This window comes from Phalangium opilio, unplaced genomic scaffold (genome assembly GCF_054372755.1).
Source record: "Phalangium opilio isolate 3A_F unplaced genomic scaffold, DU_Popi_V2 ptg000013l_1, whole genome shotgun sequence".
Taxonomy (NCBI): Eukaryota; Metazoa; Arthropoda; class Arachnida; order Opiliones; family Phalangiidae; genus Phalangium; species Phalangium opilio.
Genome location: NW_028324148.1, coordinates 10,016,405 through 10,022,839, shown reverse-complemented (window position 1 = coordinate 10,022,839; position 6,435 = coordinate 10,016,405).

Genomic DNA, 6,435 nt, shown 5'->3' with positions numbered 1-6,435 from the left:
GACCAGTGGATGGTGGTGTTAGAAGCCAATGATACAGATTGGTGTCTATGTGGAGTAGACGGAAGACCAGTGGATGGTGGTGTTTAGTAGCCAGTATGTACAGACTGGTGTCCAAGTGGGATGGACAAAGACCAGCAGAAGATGGTGGTGATTAGAAGCCAGTATGTACAGACTGGTGTCCAAGTGGAATGGACGAAGACCAGAAGATGGTGGGGTGATTAGAAGCCAGTAAGTACAAACTGGTGTTCGTGTGGGATGGACAAAGACCAGAAGTTGGTGGTGTGAGAACTCAAGTAGAGGAGCCATTTCCGTGACTGTGAAAGCAGTTCGGAAATGGCGAACACGTTTGCTCCGATACGCAAACTGCGAACGCGGTCACGTGGGTGTAACAACGGACAGACACACAGACAGACAGACACGGCCGTTACAGAACCTCTCCTGGACTACGTCACACGGAGAGGTAAAAACGCATTCGCGTGAACCGATGGTGGAAGCCCTGCCATTAGGAGGCTAGACGTTTCTCGTAACCCTAGCCGATCGCCGCGTATATCTTGAAACCAAACGATGACGAAGGTAAAGAAGCCAGAATGTACTGACTGGCGTCCAAGTGGAATGGACAAAGACCTGAAGGGGGTGGCGCATAGAAGCTGGTGTCAGGGTGAAATTGACGAAGAACAGAAGATGATGGTGCTTGGAAACCAGCAAGTACAGACTAGTGTCCATGTGGAGTAAATAACCAGCGGAGACAAACACAATTTTCCAAATTTCCGTGAACTGTCAATGCAGTCCGGAAATTGGGAACACGTTTGCTCCGATACGCAAACTGCGAACGCGGTCACGTGGGGTGTGACAGACAGACACAAACACACACATGTCCAGTGCAATACCTCTCTGTGACGTCATCGTCACTCGGAGAGGTAATACAAGTTGGGAAATCCAAAATATTACCTCTCCGAGTCAAGACGACTACTTACAAACTTATTTACCCAGATATGGAAATGTTTCTTAAGTTAAAATTTATGAAATATTAACGCAGTATACAAAGCATAGCAAATTTACTGTAAATCAGACGACATTTTACATCCAATAATGATATACTTGTACACATTAAAATCATCCGATGGGGGAAAAACGGGTCATTGGCGTTTTATAAATGACGCTAGCGCAATAAAGCGTGCAAGGTACCAAGGCTTAACAAAAATTGTAGGATAACATATTTATAGTGATAGATAACAACTTTTATAATTAAAATTAGAAACTAACATATCTCTTAAAATTCTCGCGTGATCAACTGGTTTCACGCCAATTAAATAGCTATAGTCCCATAGAGCTATTTGTATTAATTCCTCCATGGTTTTTTCGCCAAGCTGAGAACTACGCATTTTACGTCACGTTATCAAAAAAGCAGACTATTTTCTTTGAAGACCGCGCTAGCTCAGCGCTAAGCACCGTGACGTCAAAATTCAAAAACAAAATCCCTGGGCCGCGTTCAGCAACGCGAGGCTCTGCTGAACGCGACCCAGATTTCCACCATGATTATAAATCTAAGCCTAATTATTTAAAAGTGTATTTAACTTTCGGCTCACTCTGAACCGTTAATGTCTCTGCATACAGAAACGAAAACCAAACCCAAACTTTTACTTTTTGGTTCACTAGGCCTATTGACAAATAAGAGTTCATTTGACCAACATAGCAGCGTTGTGTTTGTATTCACTATAATTTTAGAAAGGATTATGCTATAAACAGATGTAGTATAGCTTAAGTAATATATAAACATCCATTTTAAATAATAATATTAAAAAAAATCTTTGGAATATCAAAATGAAATAGAGCTTTAAAGCTACAAAAGTACTAAATGCATCATAATTACGAAAAATATTTCCACATATTCAGTTTATATTAAGGATAAAGGGAATATTATGGTTGTGTTGGATTTCTTTACACATCAAAACAAAACGAACTTCTAACGCAGCGCACTACTGTAACAACGGACGGACACATACAGACAAAAACATAGACTGCTTTTAACTCTTTCCGTATTAATTTTGAATTGAGAAACAAGATTATCTTAAATATTAAAATAAATATAATTAATATTTAATATTTTCTTCGTTAGTTATTCGCCTTATTGAACGTTACATCGTTTTAAAAAAGAACAATTAAACATTCTTGAGAGACTTGACTAATATTGTCGTTTGAAATGAAGCATACGCCGGTTGCTTCGCCTTACTAAAATAGGTAGTATATAAGGGTTTCGAATCGCAGCCATGGATAAGAACAGCGCAATTGCGTGAACCTTTGGTGGAAGCCCCACCTTAGGGAGGCCGGACGTTTCTCGTAACCCTGGCCGATCGCCGCGTATGTCTTAACCTTAACGATGATGATGGAGTAGAAGCCAGGTGTGCAGACTGGTGTCCATGTGGGATGGACAAAAACAATGACCAGAAGATGGTGGTGTGTAGAAACCAGTGTGTACAGACTGGTGTCCATGTGGGATGGACAAAGAGCAGATGACGGTGGTGATTAGAAGCCAGTGTGACACACTGGTGTCCATGTGGGATGGACAAAGATCACAAGAGGGTGGGGATTAGAAGCCAGTGTGTACAGACTGGTGTCCATGTGGGATGGACAAAGAGCAGCAGATGATTGTGATTAGAAGCCAGTGTGTACAGACTGGTGTCCATGTGGGATGGACAAAGACCAGAGGCTGGTGATGTTAGACAGGCAATGGAGTAATAGCCTGTAAGTGTAATACAATTTTCGAAATTTCCGGAAATTGAGAACACGTTTGCTCCGATTTGCAAACTGCGAACGCGGTCACGTGGGTGTAACAACAGACAGACACACACACACACACACACACAGACACGTCGAAATTAGAACCTCTCCGAGACATACGTCACTCGGAGAGGTAAAAATAAAAAATTCCTCTTATAACACGCAATCGCTGTGATATTTGAAGATAAAAGTTAACTTTTGATAAAATGAAAATGGAAAAGTCGCTTATAATTGGGGATATTATCAAGTTCTAACCATCAGGGGCTTGCGAATAGACGCGGAAGGGAGAAATGCCTTCTATCTCTGCTTTTCCCCGTCTCATTTCAAAAACACGGAGTTAATAATATTTTGCCTAGTGATGTGGTTGTAGAAAAAATGTAAAATTATTATAACTAATCGCGTCCCGATTTTCGCAATTCGCTTTCTGAGACTTTACCTTTAGATTTTTGTTTATCTTTGCTAAGGCTAATTGGAGAAGTGCTTTCGGAATTTCAATTTCGCAGCATTAGTAGGGACTTTAAGGAATTTAACTATGATAAGGCTAACTCAGTAACTGGTTAAAAATTCAAATAAGTTGGGAAGGTCAATTGAAATTATTTTTTAAGGCCAAGGCTTCGTAACCTTAAAGGGAGTATAAAGTAAGTCAGTCTTTCGTCCATAAGGCTAGAGCGGTTTAATAACGTTAAAGGGAATGTGAAACAAATCGTAAATTATAGTTTTATTATTAATTAATAAAAATTAGTCAAATACCCAATTTATTGCTCTACTAGCAATAAAATAAATTATAAAGGTAGTTCTTCAGACTCGTAGTGAATTGTAAATAAAATTTAAAGTAAGGTATAGGTGATTGAAAGATACACTCCAGATAAAGCGAGTTCCGTAAATACATGCAATGTAATAAATATTATCAGTGATCGATGCATATTTCGGTGATCCATCTCACCTTCCACACAAATAGCATTAACTAAAGTTAGTTGTATGTAAACTACAATTTTTCTTGTGAAATATAGTAGTGGAATGTACTATTAAATATTTACATAGATAAATATTTGTGTGAGAAAATTCTCAAAGTGAAAGTTCATGATAGAATTTGCTGAAAACGTAATCAAAAACAAGTTGGGAAAACCAAAATATTACCTCTCCGAGTCAAGAGGTAAATACTACAAAGTTATTTACCTAGATATGGAATTATTTCTCTTTTTTGAAGTAAAAATTTACGAAATATTGAAGCAGTATTCCAAGCATAGCGAATATACAGTAAAGCAGACGACATTTTACATCCAATAAGGATAAATCTTGGACACATGGAAATTAGTTAATGGCTAAAAGAACAGGAAATGAAGTCTACGCTTCAGCTGTTTACCCTATATTCTGATAGCTACATTCACAACTGGTTAGCAGTGTAAACACTATCGTCTCGTCTCACCTCAACAATATTCTTAGTTTGCCAACATGAGTGTTAACAGTAAATAATACCAAAGCTAAATTGTAGCTAGACGCACTGATAGTCAATGCGCACCATAAAGAGAATAAAAACTCTGTAGCTTAGCCCTACTAATCTAACTGCCACCATGATCTTTTCTTCTATTATAAAATCTTAACCTGATTATTTAAGAGTGTATTTAACTTTCGGCTCACTCTGAACCGTTGATGTCTCTTCATTTCAGACACGAAAATCAAAACCCAAAGTTTACTTCACCTCAGGCCTCAATTATTTACTCTATATTTCACTAAGCGTATTGCAAGTAATACTAGATATACCCGCCGGAGTTTAGATCTTAGCTCTTTTCATGAAATTACTAAACCAAGGATTATTCTATATACAGATGTAGTATAGCTTAAGTAATATATAAATAGCCATTTCAATAATAATATTAAAAAAAATATCAAAATGAAACAGAACTTTAAAGCTACAAAAGCACTAAATGCATCATAATTACGAAAAATATTTCATCATATTCACTTTATATTAAGGATAAAGGGAATATTATGGTTCTGTAGGATTTCTTTACACATCAAAACAAAACGAACTTCTAACGCAGCGCACTGCGGCACTAGTGTAATAACGGACAGACACACACAGACAATAACATAGACTGCTTTTTAACTCTTTCCGTATTAATTTTGAATTGAGAAACAAGATTATCTTAAATATTAAAATAATTATAATTAATATTTAATATTTTCTTCGTTAGTTATTCGCCTTATTGAACGTTGCATCGCTTTAAAAAAGAACAATTAAACATTCTTGAGAGACTTGACTAATATTGGCGTTTGAAATGAAGCATACGCCGGTTGCTTCGCCTTACTAAAATAGGTAGTATATAAGGGTTTCGAATCGCAGCTATGGATAAGAACAGCGCAATTGCGTGAACCTTTGGTGGAAGCCCCACCTTAGGGAGGCCGGACGTTTCTCGTAACCCTGGCCGATCGCCGCGTATGTCTTAACCTTAAGCATGATGATGGAGTAGAAGCCAGGTGTGCAGACTGGTGTCCATGTGGGATGGACAAAATCAATGACCAGAAGATGGTGGTGTGTAGAAACCAGTGTGTACAAACCAGTGTGTACAGACTAGTGTCCATGTGGGATGGACAAAGACTAGAAGATGGTGGGGATTTGAAGCCAGTGTTTACAGACTGGTGTTCCATGTGGGATGGACGAAGACTAGAAGATGGTGGTGTGTAGAAGCCAGTGTGTACAGACTGGTGTCCTAGTGGGATGGACAAAGACCAGAAAATGGTGGTGTGTAGAAGCCAGTGTGTACAGACTGGTGTCCATGTGGGATGGACAAAGAGCAGATGAAGGTGGATTATAGAAGTCAGTAAGATGGACAAATGTCCTGAGGATAGTGGTGTTAGATAGGCGATGGATAATAGCCATTGTAAGTGGAATACAATTTTCCAAATTTCCGGGAACTGTAAATGCGGTCCGGAATTTGGGAAAACGTTTGCTCCGATTTGAAAATTGCGAACGCGGTCCCCTGGGGTGTAAGTCAATAACAACAGACTGACACACACACAGACACAATGACAGACAGACACGTCGAAATTAGAACCTCTCCGTGACATACGTCACTCGGAGAGGTAATAAGAAAATCCAACGAGGCGTAAATTCTCTCCGATCAAGCGTGAGAAAACTCCATTTAATGTCAAATCATCTGAATAGTTCCTTAGAAATTCTGGAACAAAAAACATGGGTCAACGAGCGAAAATGCGTCCAGTGCTCTGTTTCGGCTTTGACGATCAAATGAAGTCTGTGATGACTTCGAAAAATGCCACAACCGATGATAGCGAGAGACCGCATGCCAAGATCAGAAAAACTCTAGATAGAAATCCAACCGACAATGGTCCAATCTCCTGAACTTGAGACGTTTCGGTAACCATAAGTGTCCTGTAAAAATAAGCTTCAAGTCGAGCCCTTGGTTCGAACAGACCGCTCTCTGCAAACTTTAAAATTCTGAAATAATAGGTAAAACATTTGATGTGACATCACGCCTGTTTTGGAAAATAGGCCTGAGATTCAAGTCAATAAAGATATTGTAAATTTGATGGTTGGGTTCTTAAGTTCAATCAACAGAATAAAAATGTCCTTCGTGATATGGATTTTGAGACTTGTGCTTTTAGTAAAGTTCATTTAAATATTTTTTACAAATTAAG